The sequence below is a fragment of the Rhineura floridana genome, chromosome 2, assembly GCF_030035675.1.
Source record: "Rhineura floridana isolate rRhiFlo1 chromosome 2, rRhiFlo1.hap2, whole genome shotgun sequence".
Lineage (NCBI taxonomy): Eukaryota > Metazoa > Chordata > Lepidosauria > Squamata > Rhineuridae > Rhineura > Rhineura floridana.
The window spans coordinates 176,402,533-176,426,967 of NC_084481.1; positions in this window are offsets into that span (position 1 = coordinate 176,402,533).

A 24,435-nucleotide genomic window follows, 5' to 3' on the forward strand; every position below is an offset into this window, starting at 1 on the left:
TAACCCTTTAGTTTGAAAAAAGTTCTCCACCCTTGTTCTGGAGCAGCAGAAAACAAATCTGTGAGACAGCTATTCTAATATTTGTAGATGGCTATCATATCACCAACAGCTGGTATAGCACAGTGGGGAGGAGAGCCTGGCTGGGAGTCCAGAGTCTGTGAGTTCAAATCCCCGCTCATGTCTCCTGGATGTCAAGGGCCAGCTAAAGATTACATCACAGTGAGTGGCTCAGGGGTTACGTGCCCTGCCACCTGTGCAGCCGTGGGCAAGCTGCATAGTCCCAAGGAACCCAGTTGCCCCCCAGCTGGCAGTTGCGGACAAGGAAGGGGCTGGCTTGTGCAGCTGTGGCAAGCTGAGCATGCCCTAGCCAGCTGGGGAGGACTGGCCTCAGAGGGAGGCAATGGTAACCCCCCTCTGAATACCGCTTACCATGAAATCCCTATTCATAGGTCGCCATAAATTGGGATTGACTTGAAGGCAGTCCATTTCCATTTTCATCATATCACCTGTTAATTTCTCTTCTCTAAGATCCCCTGGATGATCTCTAGTCTCACTTTTTACCTCTCCTGCCTTCAACACTAGTATCCTCATGCAATGCTGGCATGTTCTGTAATGTTGCTGATGCTGCTTTTGGTACATACCACTGTAAGTATTGGCCCAGCAATTCTTAGGATCTGTCCATTAGAGTTTCCTAGCAGTGTGATAATCTAGATCAAGAAATGGATTTATCCATGTAGACCATCATTGTGACAAGATTTAAAGAAACACAAAACACTCCAATCATGTCAGCATTATTCTCAAAGAGTGAAACATTAAACAAAATTGTTTGGAATCCAAAGAACTACACTACACACAACCTTTCGCCCATGTACCCCCCCACTTCCTACCACAAGCCCTCTCACAACATAAGCATCAGGGCCAGAAAAGGAAATTCATGGAAAGGAACATTAGTGTGAAATTTGATGCCTCACAAACAAAGATGCCGCCCAGTTTGAAGGAGCTTTTAACCCAGCTTCTACTCTCAGAAGTCATTTTTGTCTATCCCCCACGGGCAACAAGTCTAAGGATGCTGAGTGGTCTGAGTGTGCACTGGATTCTCCAGACTCCAGCAGACAATAGAAGGCATCATCATGGCTTATTGTGCCATTCCCAGAAGTGCTAACATACCATATCAATATTTCCTGGAACAGAACTATGCTGTACGATGAGCTGATTGGCTGTTTCAGTGGGGCAATAATTCATGAACATTGCAAAACTGCAGTTTAGCATACCCACAAGTACAGGGGTGGGAGGTAAATGGGCTTCCTTCATCTTGCAGTCCAGCTACGAGTAGGTAGATTCATGTCTAGCCCCATTTAAAAAGCTTTCAGTGTTATTTATCAATTTAGTCACTCTTTAAAACAATGGTACATTAGTTAATTCTGATATTACAGTGAAATTCCAATGGAAGAACATATTACAGCCACATTAATATCACATTAGCTCATCATGATTAATGTTATTGCAATGAATGAATTAATAATGATTTGCTTCTTCACCAAGTTTCCCCCCTACCTTGACATGAATAGGATCCGTGGCATTGATTATCACAAATATAATGGATTGATTCGTCATTTATGGGAAATGAGGATACACTTCCCATAAAGCTCACTCCCTCCCTTCAATAGATGTATTATCTTTGGCAGGAACTCAAAACCATCTATAGATCATTCAAAGAAGTCAATTATTAGCATCCAGCACCAAGCCACAAGTAGAAGGTTTCTGCTGGGAATTAATGCACAAATGAATGAAACTTGGGCAAACCACAGGTCACATCTGAGTTGTACAAGGAAAGCAGCTTATTGCAACCCAAGCTAACCAGGCTCAACTTTTTACTGGTTTACATTCTATTGGGGACCAAGCAAGGGTTTTAGGCACTGGGGCAGCAAAGCTATGGGAAGAGTTATGCCTCTTCCACAGCCCCCAAGCAGTTCTAAGTATTTCCAGCAATTCTTCTACTTTTCCAATGTTTCTAGGCTATGCTACACTAGTCAGTGGTTGAAATGGGAGAAATTTTTAAAAAAGGAAATGGGATGGTTTTTGTTTCACATTAGGTTGGACTTGTTGAAAAGAAGTGGAATGGTTTTAGGTCTGCTTGAAAAGAAGCAGAATGATATTCCACCCCATTCTGAGCACAGCCTAACTGGTATTTGCAAGAGGTGGGGGTTCTGAATCAATCTAGGACGTAGCAGTGATTTAGATGTTGGGCTTGGTGGTTTCCCATCTGTCCAATGAAAGGTCAGTGATAAGGCATTATCAGTCACTAAATGCTTTCTGTTCTTACGTTGCATTTAAATGTTTCATTATGAACCGTTTTTCATTCTGATAATTTAAAAAAGGAATAATTTTGGATATTTTTCTGGAGAGAAGAAAATTAAGGTAGCATGAACATTAGTTTGAAATTTAAACATACCCAGATTCTAACATGAAAAAAAGTAAAATATGTTTGAAGAAAGTGTGACTTTCCATGTTGTCTATAAACACCAGAAAGCCATATGTTCACTCACATGAACCAGTGAGAACACTCAATTTTAATTGAGACCATTATATAAAAACACTTCCGGTTCTAATTGGGAGTTCCAGAATTCAATGAGAAGCTATATAAACCTATTAAAATGAAATCTGTGCATACTACTTGAAGATTAAGCATATTGTCAAGCTTTAAAATTTGAGATGCATTTGCCCTTAGGTAGGACCCCATCATATAATTAGAACTTGAAAATCTGGTTCCATGACCAAAACAAAAACTAGAGTTGAGCAAAAATTTCTCAAAAGACATCTTTCTGAGAAAATATCTCAGATCTTTTTCCTTTTCCTTGCTCCCCTAGAAAAAGAACAGTAACATGCAGAAATTTTGCTCAATGTTCTCCACCATTTTTTCTGGCAGCTTCCATTCCACACACCCCCACACACACAATTCCACAGAACAATCCTAGGTCTGGAGCATTGTGGAAGATGCAAGATGTTTATGTATTTTATTTAACAAACTGTATATACCACATGAATACAATGACCTCTCAGCAGTTTATACAAAACATTAAAATTATCAAAGTTAAAAACAAGTATTTAAAATATATTTAAAACAATTAAAACAGCTACTGACCAAAAAGATTAAAACAGATTAACATCTGTGTGTCTGGAAAGGCTTGCCTAAACAGAAAGGTTTTAAGCAGTGCCAAAATTAATATATCAAAGGTGCCTGCCTGATGTAAATAGGGAGGGAATTCCAAAAAGTAGGTGCTGCCACACTAAAAGACTGTTTTCCCCCCCAAGTACAGAGCGAGTATTATGTGGCACCTGTAACAGTGCCTGTTCTGCAGAGTGGAAGGGTAAGGCAGTCTTGCAAGTAAACTGATCTCAAACTGTTAATGGCTATATATGTTAGTAGTAACACCTTGACCTTGGCTCAGCAAAAAACTGGCAATGAGTGCAGATTTCTGAGCAGTGATGTTATATGCTACATGGTCTCACTCATCGGCATTCTGGCTGCATCATTCTGCACGAATTGCAGTTTCCGGGTTAAATGCAAGGGAAGGCCCACCTAGAGTGCATGGCAATAATCTAGTCATGAAGTTACCAGTGCCAGAACTACTGTGGCCAAGCTCTTTCGGTCCAGGAATGGTTGTAGTTGTCTCACCAGGTGCAGCTGATAAAAAGGCACTTCCAGCCACGGAAACTACCTGGGTCTCCAGTGACACAGCTGGAGTCAGACTAAGTACCTACTCCTTCAGGTATAAGGTGCAACCCCACCAGTGTGGGTAATCGGCCAATTTCTCACACATAGGAACCATTCACCCACAGAGCCACTGTCTTAAGTCCAGTTTCTTTTCCTTCATTTATCCCACCACTGCATCCAGGCACTGGTCCATGGCCCACAGACTCTTCCGATTCAGATGTTCAGGAGAAGTAGAGTTGAGTGTCATCAGCATACTGATGACACTTTGCCCCCAAACTCCTAATGATTACTACCAGTGGCTTCATGTAGATGTTAAATAACATTGAGGATAAGATGGTACCCTGTGGCACTCCATAGCACAACCGTGATTGTGAAAAACAATCAACCAACACTATTCTCTGTACTTGGTTCTGTAGGTAGGACTGGAACCACTGTAACACAGTGTCTCCAATTCCACAAAGCCAGTCCAGGAGAATACCATGGTCAATTGTATTGAAAGCCACAGAGAGATCAAGAAGCAGGAACAAGGTCATACTCCCCCTGTCCCTCTGTCTACAGAGGTCATCCATCAGGGCAACCAAGGCTGACTCAGTCCCATAACCAGGCCTGAACCCAGATTGAATCAGATCTAGATAATCCATGTCAACCAAGAATGCCTGCAGCTGCCCCACCACCTCCCCCAAGAAGGGGATATCTGTGACTGGTTGATACTTGTTCAAATCCAAGGAGTCCAGGGCCGGTTTCCTTAGAAATAACCTCACCATCACCTTTTTCAAGGCTGCAGGGACCACCCCCTCATGCAAAGAAATGTTAACCACACTCTGGACCCAACCAGTCAAGCCTCCTTTGCTATATTTAATAAGAGAAGAAGTGGATTAGACTGTGAAAGACCAACCCAAATTGTTTGCATTTTGACAAATTGGTAGGGCAGTACAATATCTCAGAGAGGAGGTCAGGTCTCCTGCTCCCCTGGTGCATTCACTATAGCTGCCCAATTTCCCTGCTTTTTAAAGTTGGGCAGAAATATCTGTTGACTATAGGTACGTTCTTAAACCACAAGGTTTTTTGCCTATTAGTGAATTTCTCTGCTTTTTAATCCAGGAGGTAAGAAATGAGATCCTGTGCAAATTTGCTGAGAATGGATTGATCATTTGCATGCTTATTGAGTTCAGTGAGATTTACTCCCCTGCAATCATGCTTAGGATAGGTGAAATTGACCACAGGGGATAGGGAGGGGAGGAGGGGAGTGGGAGCAGACAGGAGGGGGAGGGCAGCTTTGATCATTTGCATATTTATTGAGTTCAGTGGGATTTACTCCTCTGCAATCATGCTTAGGACAGGTGAAACTGACCTGGGGGAGGGAGGAAGGGGAGGCGGAGGGAGGAAAGGAGAGGTTAGGGGAGGTGGGTGGGCACTGAGCAAAGGGGAAGCCCCTTTCCTTTCCAAAAGAAAAACATTGTGAACAGTATCATTGTTTTTCAACATTTCCCCCACCTTTTTATTCTACAGCAGGCACATGTAGTCTGCCATTCAAATTTAAACCAAAGCTGTCCCTGGCAACATCCACACCAGTCCTTTTTTTCACTTTAGACAGTCATCGCTTCTCCCAAAGAATTCTGGGAAGTGTAGTTAGTGAAGGGTGCTGAAAGTTGCTAGGAGAGGCCCTGTTCCCCTCATAGAGCTTCAATCAGAGTGGCTGACTGTTAAACCCCTGGCCACTGGAGCTCTGCCAGGGGAATAGGAGTCTTCTCTCAGCCCCCTTCACAAACTACACTTCCCAGGATTCTTTGGGGGAAGCCATGACTGTCTAAAGTGAAATCAAGGTCTGTGTGGGTGTGGCCTCCTGATTAGGCAAGCCAAGCAGCCTGGCTTTTAGAACACTGACGGTTCTTACTGAGCATGCAGCCTTATCATTGAGTTCAATGCTAAATTTCTTCGGAGGCACATGTTACCAAATTCTTCCAAGCCACACAGGAAATGGATTGGACTGTGAAAGACCAACCCAAATTGTCTTTGCATTTTGACAAATTTGTAGGACAGTACAATATCTCATAGAGGAGGTCAGATCTCCTGCTCCCCCTGGTGCATTCACTATAGCTCCCCATTTCCCTGCTTTTTAAAGTTTGATAGAAATATCTGTTGGCTATAGGTACGTTCTTAAACCACAAGGCTTTTTGCCTATTAGTGAATAGTCACTTGGTCACAGTGAGTCCTTGAATGCTCCAGAGGCCCCTCCTGCACCATTGAAGTCATTAACCTCTGAACCCTTTAAAATAACTCCACTGGCTGGCTACTAGAGTGAGCCATCTTTGCAGCCTGCACTACTACATGGTAGGCACAATTATGTGCACTAACCAGTGTTTGGTCACCTTCAGAGCAAAACCTGTGCCATTTGCACTCTAGTCTTTGGTTTGCTTCATAGCCCAAAGCTCCCCAGAATACCAAGAAGCCACTCGGGCTCCACAGTGTTGGAGAGGATACTCGGGAATGATTGTGTTAACTATCTGTTTCATCTTGCCATTCCATAGCAAGACCTGGGCCTCAACAGCATCTTCAGCTTTCTCTGTTGGAGTATTCAGGAACACATCAGGTTCCATCAGTCTCTGAAGGTGGGCCATCCAAATGGGGCCACTATGCTTACGGGGGGGGAATTACTATTGCCAGTCCAAACTTCACCAGGTAACAGTCTGACCATGACAAAGGAGTGCATTTTATGCCCCCTTCCTTTGGTCCATTCCTCATATCACTTGGGGGTAAAGACTACATCAAGAGCATGCCCTGCATAATGTGTTGGACCAATGACCATTTGGGAGAGCTCCATGGTTGTCATTGAAGCCATGAAGTCCTGTGACAGCCCAATGGTTGCCTCATCCAGAACTATCATCCTGGGGTTCTCCAACACCATGCCAGAGACCGCTTCAGCCAGCTCAGTCAGAGATGCCACTGGGCAAAAGGGTGGGTAGTAGACCAGTAGCATCCCCAGTCTCTCTCTTTGGTCCAGCACCTAGGTGCAGAGCCTCTAAGTCCATCCCATGATCAAGAGGTTTCCTGGTGAAAGAGATGGTGCTTCTATGGACAGTAGCCACACCCTCGTTGATCCCCTACTCTGGCCAGGTGGGCACAGCTATGTTAGGTCAGGCCCACCCAGCTCATCCATCCAAGTCTTGGTGATACATGCCAAGTCAGCCCCTTCATCCACAATCAAGTCATGGATGAGTCTGGTCTTATTATGAACTGTGGAATTCAATAATAGCATCACCAGACCAGAGACTCAGCGGATAAGCTATCAGTAACTTCCTGAGGAGTGAGAGGGCTGAAGTGGGGGACAGGGACCAGACATCTAGGTCTCCACCCCAGATATTGGTCAGCCTCTCCACTCTGACTATATCTTCCCCTGCCCACTACCACTGAGATTTGAGCAGGAAAATAGTGACCATATTGGCAACACATTTGGAGTGGCAAAGCCCCATCTCCTTGAGAAAATTCTTTGGAGAACATCTGTGAAATTTCTCTATCCAAAAAAAGTGAGGAAAAATTGAAGAGGCCATCTCCACAGAGCTCTAATTGAAATTTTGTGCAATTTATTCTGCTTTCACAATAGCAGTCCTATTGAGAATGTTTGTAAGGCAGAATGTGACACAAGGAAATAATGAGACATTCTTAAGATCACAGTGAGAACTAGAAACTTGATTATTATGCAGTGGCTGATGATTTATTGCACAAACCCAGAGCATGGTATCCTGAGAGTGTCAGCAAAGAACCCCAAGATAAGCAATATGGGAGCTAGACAGAAGTCACTCTTCTTGTACTTACTAGTAGAAACCCAACTCTCATGTGGTAGTTAGTAGAAAGCAGAATTCACATATCAAAAAAGCTTTTGGGGAACCCACAGTGCTTGGGACACACATTTGTTTTTAATGGGCAGACTTCGCAGTATAGTATTGACATTAACAATGTTCACTTTGCCAAACTGTGTATGTCACATCTGTCAATTTCATCCTGGATGTGATACAATATATTCCTGAGGCACTCATGAATTTCTTAACATTGTGAGACAGAAGTCAATCTTGTGTTCTTATTTGTATCAGTTGAAATACTGTCTGGTGAACAGTCTGGGGAGAAAACAGAAGGAACTACAGACCCCAAACATCCATTATGTTGCAGGACTGTATAGAAAGACTGCATCTGCACTGGATTGTACCCTTGTTTATACTACAGCTGGCCAATTCTACTCTTATCTTTTCCATTCCCCCACCAATCTCTTTAAACTTTCAGGTATGTCTGATTATCCAGTCCTTTCTAGTTCGAGGCTTTCGGAAAATAGCCTTTATTCAGGAGATTCCACCTTTGTAAAAGAATATCTGTCTTTCTTAGCACTGGTGAAACAGAATCTATAAGAAGTATGTGAACATCAATGTTCAGAAGCAACGTACCTCTGAGTATCAGCTGCCTCTGATAAAGAACAAGAGATGGCCATTACTTTCATACCATACTTGCAAGCTTCCAGCCACACTTTGTTGGCTACTGAGGAATGGGGATGTCACAAAAATTTGAGTGGGATTGCTCTGCTCAGATTCCTGTGGGCTGAATCTAGAGAGGCACAGCCTGCTGTGAACAGATTGTGCCCAGCTTAATTCTGCTCATGCCTCCATCCTCCTCTGCTTACTATGACATCCCCAGGGAGCAAAGAATTCACCTTGAGGACCAGGGATGGGATGACAGGAAGCAAAGGCTGAGGATGTCTCACCCAACCATTCTAGTTAAGTGCATAAGCCTATTACTTTCAATTGGACAAACCGCACAGAGACCATGAAATAATGGCACAGAAATGCCTTTAAACCATTTCCCTTTGCCAGAAAGAAATCAAATGGCAAAATCAATTACAATAATTAAAACTTCCCAGGCTTAGCTCTTAATTAGGCAACACTTTAGTTACGACTCTCTTCTGAAAACAAATTTACAGTCCAGTTATTGAGTTCCTCAGAGTCAAAACCCACTGCTCTATAAAATCCAGTGCTATTGGGATTATTTTTATACTCATCAATATTTTAAACATGTACCGGTATTTCTATGACAGTAACCCACTACTCATTCTCCTCGACTCCATCTCATTCCATTCCATCCCTTTTCCTCCATTAAAAATCTTTTTCTCAGTGAGTGTTTCATGTTCTTACCCTTCTAGATGGAAGCCCTTTAAAATGATGTTGAGGGAGGCAGAGTCCTTTCCTATACATATGTGGTGCCAAAGGGGGACAAGCACCCCCCTCAGACAACCAAGCCAGGACTCAGTTACTGGGCTTTTGTGGTTACTGGGCAAATACAAGATTCCTAAACACACTATAACTAATTCATAAACTGGAAATTAAAATATAGCTGCAGTCCTCAGCATGTTTATTTGAAAGTTAGCTCCATCAAAATCCATAGGATTTACTTCAGATAAAATATGATTAGGACAGTAACATTCATTAAAATACATTGCTATGTCTCTTTCATAAACGTAAGGAATATGCTTTGATCCTTCTATGGTATTCCCCAATACTTTTTCTGGCCTCCAGTGCAGCCACAATGTCATCCTTCCCAATCCTACACACGTTCATTCCAAATATCTGAAAAGGATTTCTGAGGTATCACAAACAGACTTTTTCAGGCATTTCCTGTGTTTCCCATTGCACTTCTGCAGTTGGGGATGCTCCATGATCCATCCTGGTCACTGAAGATACAAGTGGCATCAGTGGTGATGAATTCCTTTTACCACTTTGGCCTGCAACCATTCCTGGATGGTGATAGCTTAGGCATGATGACCCAAGCATTGGTATCTCAAGACAGGAATATTGCAGTGCACTTTATGCAGAGCTGCCCTTAAGGTTGGTTCAGAAACTGCAGCTGGTGCAAAATGCAACAACTAGATTGCTAAGTGGAGCACTTCACTGCACACATATAACAACCTGTGAAGGAATTACACTGGCTGCCAATTTGTGACTAGGCCATGTTTCTGGTGTTGTAAATAGCTTATAAAGCCCCAAGCAGCTCTGAACCATCTCTGAACAACTTTTATCATATAGATCAGCCTGATCATTTTGATCATCATAACCTTGGTGTACACTGCTTCAATGAATTCATGCTGTGAAATAGTTTATACAATTGTAAAGTTGTCATCATCATCCGCAGAGGAAACTGTCCTGGGTGTGCTGCATCTTATGACTACATTTTAAAATTTATTTATAAAAATATTTGTATACCGCAATTTCATAAAAAATATCAAAACAGTTTACAACATATGCAGAGACAGACAGAGAGAGAACCACAGGATTTCCCAAACTGTGTTCCATGGACCAGCTTTTTCAGGTGGTCCATGCCATGTCTGTGCACAGGCCTGATGCTAGCACATGGCCAGGTAGAGTATTGGCCTGAGGGCACAGGATCTCACATAGGGCCCCAGGGGGCCCTCCTGGGATAAGCGCAGGCCAGCAGTAGAGGAGGAAATTAGTGGGCGGCGACACAGGCAAGCTCCACCAGCTCTACAGCAACAGAGTCTGCCCTGCTCAGCTGTGCCGCTGCTGGGGAAGACAAGTGCCAGGGCAGTTGGTAAGGAGCTGCCCTGCCTGTCCTGAGTTTCGGGCATGGGAGGAGGGGTGGAGCTTACTGGCCTGTAGGCAATGCTGACGGGAGGAAGGCGCTGAAAAAGAGCTTGACTATGTCTATTCTAATTGCTCAGAAGTAAGCCCTGTTGAATTCAGAAGGGCTTCCTCCCAGGAAAATGTAGTTAGAATTGCAGCCTAAGAGTAGGCTGTGGAACTTGGAAGGAAGGTAAGAAGTCTTTTCTGGTTTTCTTAGGCAGCAATCCAATAACGTCTACTCAGAAGTAAGCTCCATTGAATTCAATGGGACTTACTCCCAGGTAAATGCATTGGATTGCAGCCTTAATTACATAATAATTAATGTCTCCCTACCTCCTCCTTCCCTTTGCCCCACTGATCAGAGTGAGAGAGGGAGGGGGAGGGGGAGAGAGAGAGTGTTAAGAGCTTCCCTCTCCTTTTACAGGCAAACTTCCATTGTTCAGGTCTGTCCTGGGGCTTTTGTATATGAATTCCCTCTCTCTCCTCCCCCTCCTGCCTCCCAACCACCCCAGTTGAGCTGGGAAGATCCTATTATTATTTTCAGTGATATCTTGCTTTGTCTATAAGGAGCTCAAAGATGGTTCTTCCCTTCCCCATTTTATCTTCTCAACAGCCCTGTGAGGTAGGTTAGACTGAGAGACAGTTTCTAGCCCAAGGCCACACAGTCAGCTTCATAGCTGAGCAGGGATTTGAAACCAGGTCTGGCAGGAGGTCCTAGTTACCATATTTGCCCTTGAGGTGCGAAATAAAACACGGACACATAAGCTTGGGTTGAATAAGGGCCACTTTATTAAATTACAGCAGACAAACCCAATTTTAAAGTGACCTGCAGAGGGAAATCTAGGTGCGGGACCAACTATGAGCAAGTAGCTTGCCATACATCTCTTGGGCGACCAGCCCCTGCCAGGGCAAGGGCAAGCCCATCCGCTTACCCCTTACCCCAGCCACACCTTGTAGGTGAGTAGGGGGGCCTTCCTACGTCATCCCCACCCGGGGTTGAATAACCCTTGGGTGGATGAGATAAGTTGGCCCCAGAGGCAGCCCATATCCTATCTTCGAGCCTCAAAGCCGTGAAAGATAGGCCTCCGGAACCGCCAATCACCTCCAAAGGTGCCTAAGGGGGCCACCTAGCTGTCCTTAACTATTTTCCTTCCCGCACCTTCCTGCCACAAAAGGGGGACAAATCTCTATTTAGTCCCCCTTTACCCCACTGCCGAGAAGCACCTCGCGCAGACCCCCCTGCAGGTCCCCAAGAAATATATCATTACCTGTGTCAGACAGGTGAATGCCGTCTGCCCTATAAAGTTCAACCTGCCAGTGCCGAATGCGTGAGTGTGGGATGGTTAACCCACCATGCGGAAGAAGGGCCAAGCGAATCCATCGGTTGACCATCTTCCGCGCTCTGTCTATAGCTCGGGGATCCCAAACCCCCTGCCACTCCCTCCATGGGAGTATGTCTGACCAAATCAGACGAACGCCAGGCCACCTTTGCCTGATGAGCTGCATGTCACTACATGCTTGAGTGAGGAGGGCCTTGCCCTGTATCAAACCAAGGTCATTTCCACCGAGATGGATGACCAATACATGCGGAGTAATCCGCGTCGCCTGTTGCTGGAATAGTGCGGGTAGGAGCCCCTCCCAACGCATTCCTCGTCGGCCAAGCCACTGTATCGCCGCCCATCTGCTGAGGCCCAACTGGGAGCTGGCGCTCGAGTTCGCTGCCCTTCGAGCTGCCCAAAACACCATGCTGTGGCCACAAATAAGGATGCGTGTCTGCTCCGTCCCCGACCAGCAACCTGTCAAAGATGCAAATGGTAAGCTTCTGCAATTCCTGTCTTCAGAAGGGGCGAATATAGCTCTTAAAAGCATCAGAAGACCAACGCCCCACCGCTTGTACCTGTGCCTGGGAAAATCCCACACCTGCTGCTGTAGAAGCAGCTCCAATTCGAAATGAATGGGTTCCAAACTGTGCAGGGTTGTGCCCAATCCCTTGCAAGGCACGTTTAATCAAGGCCCAAAATTGGTAAATGGATAGGGGCTCCTGGTTGGCATGGATAAACAAATATCCTTCGTTTGACCCCCTAACATCCAAAAATATCTGCAAAGACCGTACAGGGCAAAGTGTAGGCACCGAAGACAGGGCCAAATACACACGTCGTCCCTTACACTTCTGGTCAGTTTTAGACCTTCGCAATACTATGCAGGCCCCCCCTCCATCTATGGATATGTCTGAAAACTGGAGAGCACACCCAGACCGGTCTCGCTTTGAGCAGGCTACTACTTCTCCAATCCTGAAAGCCCCCCAAAACAATGTAAGTGCTACTGCCTGAAATAGCTTGGCTTCATAGCTGGAGGAGCAAAGTGCTGCCAATTGTTCGACCATTCCCAGTAACATGTCCAGAGAAATGGGACGACGGGAATCCGGTGGGACCGGTTTTTCCCTGGCCCACCCTGTCAACGTGCGGCAGACCCTGAACTCTCTTGCATTATCACGAAGGCCCCTTGCTTTGGCTAAAAAGGAAAGCCCAGCCAGCTTACCTTGCAGGGCACCGACGGACAGGCCACGTCTCCTGCCCTCCACCAGGAATTCCATAATGTGACTTACCAGAATAGGCCACTCAGGAGTATATCCCTTGGCGGCCCAGAATTCGTGCATCGCCCTACCTGCCCTTCGGTAACTGGCGAGCGTGCTGGGGGCGATGGAAAGGCCTATGGCTCTCTCCGACTCCTCTCTCCAATCTCCCATATCGCAGAGGGAACGGCCTCCGGCTGAGCTCTGGCCCACGGCGCCAGCTGATGGAAGCGATCCATCTGGTTCCGTGACAGAGCATCAGCAACACCATTATCAATGCCCGGAACATGCCGTGCTCGGAACAAAACGTTAAAACGCAGGCATTGGAGAACGAAGGAACGGATGAGACCCATAACCCTAGCGTTCCTGGATGTAAGGGAATTGATGACCTGGACTGTAGCCATGTTATCGCACCAAAAATGAACCGTGGAGTTTTTCAACTCAGCGGCCCACAGATATACTGCAACCACTATTGGAAAAAATTCCAGAAAGGTCAGATCTTTGTCTAGACCGTGGAGCGTCCATGTCTGTGGCCATTGTCCCTTACACCAGGAAGACCCGAAGACTACACCAAAACCATAGCCCCCAGACGCGTCAGATTGTACTTGTAATTCTGCTTCTAAAAGTCGGTCCTGCCTCCAAAAGGACACCCCATTGAAATCCTGTAAGAAGGAGGACCACACCGCAAGGTCAGCGCGTAATGCTGCTGTCACCCGAAATCTATGGTGGGGTTGATGCAGCCCCGCCATGGCATCATAGACTCAACGGAGGAAGGCTCTGCCAGGTGCTATAACCCGGCAAGCAAAATTTAGGTGCCCTGCCAACTCTTGAAGAGTGGAAAGATGAACTTTTTTGGCCCCCGTGACTTCCTTAATCCTCCTATGTAGCGTAAGAAGTTTGTCATAGGGCAGCCTGCAGCATTGTTGGTCAGAGTCAATTTCAATGCCCAAAAAAGTCAAGACTGTGGCGGGACCCTCAGTCTTCTCTGTGGCCAAAGGGACCCCGAGTTCCGTTGTTAAGTCATGGAACTGTGTCATTAGGTGTTGGCATACACCAGTGCCAGCACTGCCCGCAAACAAAAAATCGTCGAGATAATGCACCACCGAAGCAAGCCCCGTCCTTCTTCTAACTGCCCATTCCAAAAAAGTACTAAAATGTTCAAACAGGGCGCAGGAGATTGAGCATCCCATTGGCAATGCCCTATCCATGTAAAAATAGTTGGCAAAGGAAAAACCCAGCAGTTCAAAATCATCTGGGTGGACAGGTAGAAGGCGGAAGGTGGATTTGATGTTGCACTTGCCCATGGAGGCACCTCGGCCACAAGCGCGCACCATGTGCATTGCAGCATCAAAAGAAGTGTAGTGGACAGTGCATAGACTGTCAGGAATGAAGTCATTGACTGACTGTCCACGTGGATATGACAAGTGGTGTATTAATCTAAACTCACACAATGCTTTTTTGGGCACAATACCCAAGGGGGACACCCTGAGAGTAGGAAGGGGGGGTGATCTAAATGGGCCAAGCACCCGCCCTGCCTGCACTTCCTTATCAATTTTCGCTTGCACAAGCACCTCCATGCCTGTGATGGATCTTAAATTGGGTGACATGAAGGCAACTCGTGGACCGTCATAAGGAATGCGGAAGCCTGACCAAAACCGTTGTAATAAAATATGTGCATCCTCAACTGCCGGGTAACCAGCTAGTAAGGCTCGTAGAACGTGCCATTTAATTGGGAAGGGGCCCTTTTCCTTGAGTAACTCCAGGTGGGGGTTGCTTTCTGCCCCCTGGCTGGTCCTTAGTACCTCCCCTGTAGAATCGCTGTCTGGGGCAAGCACTGGAAGGATGTGCGGCTCCGCAGTTGGTACACTCATGTCGGTAATGACATGGGTTGCGTGCGCACACCCCTCGGGCATTAAAGTCCCAGCACAACCGCCGTGGTTGAACCCCCTGCCCCGCATTAATGCGGGGAAGGGTAGTGGCCGACTGCTGGCTGAGAAGATGCCCACTATTGCACCTGTCCCCATTCATGGCCCTTGCTGCAGACATAAACTGCAGCCATAGTTCGGGTTCTTTTTTGTCCCATGGTAGAGACCCATCGCATGCCACACGCATACGAAAGGCCTCGTCGTAAGACAGCCAAGCGGGGCTAGAAAACTCTATATACGCCCTGTATATAATGTCTAAATACTTCAGGAGAGAGAGCCGTCTCTGGGGCTGCCTCTCCATCACTACCCCAGCGTAAATCAGGTACGCCGGTAACCAATTAGTCCAGGTACGGTCAACCTTACGCCGTCTGGGCTGTTCCACATCACTCTCCCCGTCCTTATCTTTATCCTTCTTGGGGTGTTTTCTATATAACAGGGTAAAGACATCCACATACTCCCCCCGCCAATTTTTTTCTTTTGTTGCGGGGAGTAAGTGGAATCCTAGGGTGACGGATGCATACCCCAAAGGGATGGCGTTCGCTGCTATTCATCCGAAAGGGTCGGCCACCACCTTAGATGCCCCCGCTGGTTGTTCAGCGGGAGTATGGGTTGCATCGAGCTCAGCAGGTGGCGCCACTGATACCGCCACCTGACCAGAGCCTGTATGCTGCCATATTTGAGTGCACGCAGCCTGGTGTGGGGGCTGCAACATTCCAGAATTCATCATCTGGGAGGGAGTAGATGTCGTCCCAGACCCAGACTCACCTGTGCTCACAAGAGGTCCAGCCACACTCGATCCAATAGTAGCCACCTCGTCTCTGGTTCCCGGTGCTGTTATTGTTGCCACAGGAGGCACCTGCCTTTCATTCCCTGTCTGTTCAGAGACAGGGCAAGACTCCAAGGCGTCTAACCAGGCTAAAATTAAGGCAAGGACATCAACGTTAGCTTCCTGCCGCTGCCCCACAGCTGTATTAGCCCGTGCAATGGTCTTAGCCCGTTTTGGCCGCCCCACAACCCCCTTGGACGTACCAGGAGTGGCCGCCATGTGTGCTGCAAGCAAAGGTAACCCGGGACCGGGAGCAGGTGATACTCGACCCCGATTTTCTAACGCCTCTAGGCGCGCCAAAATAGCAGCCCAAGGCGGTGCTTCCTCCTCATCAGAAGAGCCAGGCATCGGGGGGGCGTTTCTGGGTGGGCCGGAATGCCTTCCCTTTCCCTTTCACCCCACCTTTACCTTTTTTGGGCATTGTATTATTATCAATAGTAATAGTAGTAGGAGTAACAATAACAATAGCAACCACCCACAATATAAACCACTAATAAACTGGAACAATACAAAGGGTTAACCCAATAACAATAGCAACCACCCACAATATAAGCCACTAATAAGCTAGAACAATATAAAGGGTTAACCCAATCTTATATGAAAAAGGGGAGGAGAAACATGTGTGTCTTGCTTAACTAGCTGCTGAGAAGCCAATATAGGCAAGCCTCGCAGCTCAGCCACCAGCAGGAGCTGAAAAGTACAAGAAAGTGAGTGCTTGGTGAACTAGCTATTGTCGTGGGGGCGGGGGGGTGCAGCGCCCTGCAGAGCATGGCCTTGATATCGCACCCGGCCACCCAGCCGCAATCACCACCCCCTCCGGGGTAAATCAGGCCAAAATAGGCCGAAGAAAAGGCCTGAGCCGCTCTAAGTGTGACAATGGACTTTATTTGTTTAAACTAAAGATGTATTTTGCTTATTTGCTGCTTAAAGTAAAAAGTGCTGGGCCTGTTTAGAAATGTAGCACAGTAAATTGACAGTTAACTTGCTTGTGTGTTAATTTGCTGACAAGTTAATTCACTTGTGTGTGTGTAAAGAGAAATGTTAATTTGCTGACATGCATTATCATTGTTTGTTTAAAGCTGTGTTTGCAAAATAGCTATAGCTGGGAAAATCAGTTGTTGTTGCAAACTGCAGCTGTACTGTAGAAAAGTATCAAACTATGTTGCAGATATACAAGGCTAAAATGAACATAACAAGATAACAAGTGTGAAAAACAATCTCCTAATATGGTTACCAGGAGGAAATGGGTATGGACTAATGATGTAGTCATGATGTAGTTATTATGATATTGATGCATGCATAATTAGTAAAACAAAGCTTATAAAAAGGCCAGCACTGCAGTGTTTTGCCAGAACTGGCTTGGCCCTTCTCCACGTGCACGTGTTAGCAATAAATATACTCCATCCTCCATCTTGTTTCGTTCGTTTCTGAGACTCTATTGGGTGAGTATTGGGAGCGGATCCAAGCTACTAGAACCCCCAAAAGGGGCTAGGGCGTTTTGTTTGTTACATAAGGAGCGCCGAAACGGCCGCAAATCGGCACAGCAAAATGGCGCCGATCAGTGCAACTCGCAGCAAAACAAAATGGCCGCCACGATCGTCCAGCGTCGTCCTCTTGTCCCTCGTCGTCCTCGTCGCGATCCGAAGAGGAAGGTAGGAGGAGCGGCTGGGCTTAAATAGGCCCAGCGGCTTCGCCCCTCCCTTGCAGCCTAGTCGCGCTCGCGTCATAGGTGCGATGCACGACTACCCCCCCCTTTCAAAATGGAGGCGGCTGCTTCGCCCCCACTGGCAACTATGCTCCACTCGTCAGCTGTGCGACGAGCGGAGCGTCATGTCTCTCTAACTTTGAAACTTGTACATTTATGATGCTTGTTAGTAACACGGCATGTTCAGAGACAAATAGTTTGTCCCTAGAAAGGCCTTTTTTTCAGTCTTTCATACAAAGCATATTAGTAATACTAATAGCATTAAATCTCCACCAGTGTTGTGTTCTTAGGCTGAGGCCTACAAAATAGGTAAATTTACTGCAACAAATTCAAATAAATCAAAATTTTGTACATTTATATGAGGGGGTTGCAATATTGGTGAAGATTTGTTTTCTTTGAAAGGTGTGGGGCTACGAGGGAGGAAGAATGTGGTTTGAGGAGGAAAGGGAAGGAGCAAGGGCCCATTGACATCCTGTGCCTGAGGGCCCCCAGAAACCTGGAGCCGGCCCTGTCTGTGGATTTGTGGTGGAAAATGGGAAACAGTATCACATTGACTATTTTATTGTATTTTTATTGCTTTTATTATTTATTTGAATTTTATGGAATCACAGCTGCGACATCAGACAGAAAAATCATTAAGTGGTCTGCCAAGTCCCTCAGCAATTTTCAAGTGGTTCATGGGGGAAAACGTTTCTGAATGACTGACATAAAGATTTAAAATTACAGTTCATCAGCTGATAAAGATAAAGAACAGTACTGCATCCCATTCTGGACATTGCACTTGAACGAGAATACAGACAAACTGGAACATGTTCAGAGGAAGGCAACAAGGATGATCAGGGGACTGGAAACAAAACACTGTGAGGAGAGACTGAAAGAACTGGGTATGTTTAGCTGTGGGAAGAGAAGACTGAGGGGAGATATGATAGCACTCTTCAAGTACTTGAAAGGTTGTCACACAGAGGAGGGCCAGGATCTCTTATTGATTATCCCAGAGTGCAAGACACGGAATAATGCGCTCATGTAACAGGAAAAACTTCCTAAATGTTAGAGCAGTACTACAATCAAACCAATTACCTCAGCAGATGGTGGGCTCTCCAACACTGGAGGCATTCAAGAGGTAGCTGAACAACCACCTGTCGGGTATGCTTTAGGTTGGATTCCTGCATTGAAGAGGAGGTTGGACTTGATGGCCTTATAAGCCTCCTCTAACTCTTAAGAAGAAATGGGGTTGCTTTAATAGTGAGAAGTGATGTAGCAAAAGCAATTAGGAGCTACAACGCAAGGTCTGAGAAAGTGATATCAATAAGATTAAATGGGAAACCTATTAACATAACCATCATCCAAGTCTATGCTCCAACAGCAAACACAGCAGAAGAGGAATTGGAAAAATTTTAAACAGAAGTAGAGGAAGAAATTGATCACATCAAAAAAAGCTGTGCTGATAATCATGGGAGACTGGAATGCAAATGTATGGAACAGAGAAGAACTAGAAATTGTGGGAAAATGGGGCTTAGGAGATAGAAACGAACCAGGAGAAAGACTTATTGAATTCTGTGAAGCCAATAATTTGTTTCTCGCAAACACATTTTTTGAGCAACCAAAAAGACGACTGTACATGTGGACATCACCAAATGGTCAATATAGGAATCAAATTGAGTATATAATTGATAGCAGAAGATGGAGAAGTTCCATACTTTCTGCGAAAACAAGACCAGGAGCTGACTGCAGTACAGATCATGATCTGGTCGTATCAAAAATCAGAGTAAAGCTAAAGAAGAACAACAAAGCACTCAAAATGCCAAAATACAATTTAAATAACATCCCAGAAGAATATAAAGATCAGAGCTTGGAAAAGTTACTTTTTTGAACTACAACTCCCATCAGCCCAATCCAGTGGCCATGCTGGCTGGTTCTGATGGGAGCTGTAGTTCAAAAAAGTAACTTTTCCAAGCTCTGATAAAGATCATATAAGGAACAGGTTTGAGGCTTTAAACTTAGTTGACAGAGAATCAGAAGAACTATGGACTGAAGTCAGAGACATTATCAGAGAAGAATGCAAAAAGACCATACCTCTATGAGAGAAAGAAAGACATCAATGGATGACTGAAGAAACTCTTCAAATGGTCAAAGAGAGAAGGAAAGGAAAAGCAAAAGGAGATAGAACTACGGTCAGAACTCTCAATGCAACAATACAGCGACTAGTACGTAGGGACAAAGAAAACTATTACAATAGTTATTGTATAGAAATAGAAAAGGACAACAAAAAGGGAAGAACAAGAGCCCTATTCCAAAAGATTAGAGAAATGAAAGGGAAATTTAAACCACGAGTAGGGATGTTGAATAATCAACAGGGGAACACGCTGACTGACCAAGATGAAATAAAAGAAGGATGGAAGCAATACACTGAAGAACTCTATAAAAGAGATGACAGGATGACAGATTCATTCACGGAGGAACTGTATGATGAAGAACCAGAAATTTTAGAATGTTAGAATGTTAGGTGAAAGCTGCTCTTAAAATACTTGGAAGAAACAGATGGCATACCAATAGAGTTGCTACAAGCTACTGAGACTGAATCTGTCCAAATTTTAACTAAAATCTGTCAAGAAATATGGAAAACTAAACAATGGCCCACAGACTGGAAGCGTTCAATATACATCCCAATTCCAAAGAAAGGGGTTCCCAGGAAATGCAGTAATTATCGAACTATTGCCTTAATATTCCATGCAAGTAAAGTAATGCTCAAGATTCTACAACAAAGGCTCTTACCATATATGGAGCGAGAAATGCCAGATATCCAAGATGGATTTAGAAAGGGAAGAGGCCCCAGAGATCATATTGCAAACATACGTTGGATAATGGAACGGACCAAGGAATTTCAGAAGAAAAGCACCCTGTGCTTTATAGATTACAGCAAAGCCTTTGACTGTGTAGATCATGAAAAACTATAGAATGCTTTAAAAGAAATGGGGGTGCCACAGCATCTGATTGTCTTGATGCGCAACACATACTCTGGACAAGAAGCTACTGTAAGGACAGAATGTGGAGAAACCAATAGGTTCCCAATCGGAAAGGGTGTGAGACAGGGGTGTATTTTATTACCCTATTTGTTTAATCTATACAGAACATATCATATGGAAAGCAGGATTGGACCAAGATGAAGGAGGTGTGAAAATTGGATGGAGAAATATCAATAATTTAAGATATGCAGACGATACCATACTACTAGCAGAAACCAGTAATGCTTTGAAACGAATGCTGATGAAAGTTAAAGAGGAAAGCACAAAAGCAGGTCTACAGCTGAACGTCAAAAAGACTAAAAGAATGACAACAGATTTATGCAACTTTACAGTTGACAATGAGGACATTGAACTTGTCAAGGATTATCAATACCTTGGCACAGTCATTAACCAAAATGGAGATAATAGTCAAGAAATCAGAAGGTTAAGACTGGGGAGGGCAGCTGTGAGAGAAGTAGGAAAGGTCCTTAAATGCAAAGATGTATCACTGAACACTAAAGTCAGGATCATTCAGACCATGGTATCCCCGATCTCTATTTATGGATGTGAAAGTTGGACAGTGAAAAAGGTGGATAAGAGAAAAATGAACTCATTTGAAATGTGGTGTTGGAGGAGAGCTTTGTGCATACCATGGACTGCGAAAAAGACAAATAATTGGGTGTTAGAACAAATTAAACCAGAACTACCATTAGAAGCTAAAATGATGAAACTGAGATTATCATACTTTGGACACATAATGAGAAGACCTGATTCACTAGAAAAAGACAATAAAACCAAAGGGAATAGAAAAAGAGGAAGACCAAACAAGAGATGGATTGATTCCATAAAGGAAGCCACAGACCTGAACTTACAAGATCTGAACAGGGTGGTTCACAACAGATGCTGTTGGAGATCGCTGATTCATAGGGTCACCATAAGTCGTAGTCAACTTGAAGGCACGTAACAACAACAACTCCTCTACTATTCCATGATTCTATCAAAATGTTTTTGCACATGGAGGAGGGCCTTCTCCGTGGCGGCATCCATTTTGTGGAATAATTTCCCCTCAGAGATCCAGCAGATGCAAACTGTGTTGGCATATGACCACTTACTAAAGACTCATTTATTTTACAGGCATTCCTGGGCCTCTAATTTTTTAATATCAGTTTTACCGCTGCATGGATCTTGCAGTTATATATTTTTATTGGATTTTATTGAATTGTTTTATTATGTTGTGAACTGCCTTGCTATTGGTGTAATTAAAGGAAGTAAAATAAAATAAAATAATAATAGCTGCCTTCTGATACACACACATATACCCGTCACAGCCCTACTGCCACCACTGCTGTATCTCCATGCTCCAGGCTGAAGATGATGCTGAGTACTGATGAAGTCCCAAAGTCGTTGTTTGTGATGACTATGGCATTGGAAAACTGCCTTCCACAACCAGCAGAGCACTCTGGATGACTAGGCTCCATGATCTCACTTCAGGACACATGGTGGAAGCCCATTCCCGCAAGGATAATGTGCCTTAGGAGGATCTCTTCAGAACATCAAGATGGGCCACAGCATCCTGCAACAGGCGAACCACAGCATCCTGCTAGGCAGCTTCTGGATTGCTTGACCCTTCATCAACACCCAGCAGAGGTGGTTCATCTGGAATTGATGCTGTCTCCAGCTGGGCCACAGGTAGAAGCACCTGCTGCTCCAGCTGGCTAAGCCACCCACAGAGTGCTTCCACAGCAGCTACCACAGAGGCACCCGACACAAGACTGAAGTGGTCAAAAACAGGGCTGGCTGAACTGTTTCTCCTATTACCAGAATGCTCCCCAGAGCCCTGTACAGCTCACTCAAAACAGACTCATCCCTGTCTCCACAGAATCCCACTTCTTCTTTGCCCCTAAGCCCCGCTACAAACACCTCCAAATGACATGGCTCAAAGATCTACTGATACAAAAGTGAGGGAATTGATAGGCCCAAACCACATGAGTCCCATTCACAGCCCAACCAAGCCACAACTATCCTCTCCCCATAGGAGTCCATCAGAGAGGTATATAGGAAAACAGGAAGATAGGAATCTGCCTTATACCAAATCAGACCATTGGTCCATCTAGCTCAACATTGTCTACAATGACTGGCAACAGCTCTTCAGGGATTCAAGAAGGGAACATTCCAAGTCCTACCAGGAGATGCAAGGGATCGAACCTGGGACCTTCTGCATGCAAAGCAGATGCTCTACCACTTAGCTACTGTCCTTTTCCCTGAAGTCACCTATATCACCAACACAGCCTTCACCAGGCCACTTAATATTCAACTCTAGTGCCCAACTTGGTGACCAATCTTCAGATTCATCCCAACTAGGTAAAAACCTATACAAAAACCAATCAAAAACCAGAAAGTGCCGAAAAAAGAGAAACATTAATTTCCAGGCTTCCCTTCTATATTCCACAGAATGTAAGCCTTGGCATAACTGTGATTCCCAGACTGAGACCAGTTAGGACAGAGCCATCTTAAATCATAGAATCACAGAATAGTAGAGTTGGAAGGGGCCTATAAGGCCATCAAGTCCAGTCCCATGCTCAATGCAGGAATCCAAATTAAAGCATGCCTGACAGGTGGCTGTCTAGCTGCATCTTGAATGCCTCCAGTGTTGGAGAACTCACCACCTCCCTTGGTAATTGGTTCCATTGTCATACTGCTCTAACAGTTAAGATGTTTTTCTTTCAGATTCTTGAAGAGTGCTGTCATATCTCACCTCCTCTTCTCAAGGCTAAACATGCCCAGTTCTTTCAGTCTCTCCTCATAGGGCTTTGTTTCCAGTCCCCTGATCATCCTTGTTGCCGTCCTCTGAACCTGTTTCAGTTTGTCTGCATCCTTCTCAAAGTGCAGTGTCCAGAACTGGATGCAGTCCTCAAGCTTAGGTCTAACCAGTGCCTAATAGAAGGGAACTAATATTTCACATGATTTGGAAACTATGCCTCTGTTAATGAAGCCTAAAATAACATTTGCCTTTTTTGCAGCCACATTGCATCGTTGGGTCATATTCAGCTTGTGATCAACAACAATTTCAAGATCCTTCTTGTATGTAATATTGCTGAGCCAAGTATCCTCCATCTTATAACTATGCATTTGGTTTCTTTTTCCTAGGTGTAGACCTTTGCAAATATCCCTGTTAAATTTCATTCTGTTGTTTTCAGCCTAATACTCCAGCCTATCAAGATCATTTTGATTTTTGTTTCTGTGTTCCAGGGTATTAGCTATCCTTCCCAATTTTGTATCATCTGCAAATTTGATAAGCATTTCCTGCACCTCCTCATCCAAGACATTAATAAAAATGTTGAAGAGCACTGGGCCCAGGACTGAGCCCTGTGGTACCCGCTCATTACCTCTCCCCCTGTTCAAGAAGGAACCATTGATAACACTCTTTGAGTACAATTCTGTAGCCAACTGTTGGTCCACCTGATAGTTGTTCCATCCAGGCCACATGTAGCTATGTCAAAAGCTTTGCTGAAGTTGAGCTATATTATGTCCACAGCATCCCCACAGTCCCACAGAGGGTTACCCGATCAAAAAATGAGATAAGATTAGTCTGGCAGGATTTGTTCTTGACAAATCCATGTTGGCTTCTAGTAATCATTACATTGTTTTCAAGATGCTTACAGACTGACTACTTTATAACCTGCTCCAGAATAGTCCTGCTTCCTGCCTTTTTCACTAAATAGAGGCAGGATGCACTCACTCTGGTGATGTCCCAGTCCCCACCACATTTGCTGTTCAAGCACTGCAAATTACCCCCATCCAGCGAGCTCTGCCATTTGGATGAAGGGCCCTTCTCTCGGTTGGATATCATAGCATAATCACAGGGCAGCAGAAATTGGACTGGTTTTGCATGTTGTTGAAAATGGGTGTGGGAAGACCAGGAGAATTTGATAGGCACAGTCTACTGTGATATAAGAAGCCATGCCTGCCTGACCTCTTTTTACAAGGCAGCTGTTACGGACATGTAATCCTATGAGTGGATAGACCTGCTGCTTTGGGTGTCTGTGGGTAAGGATGGCAAGGTCAGCAAAATA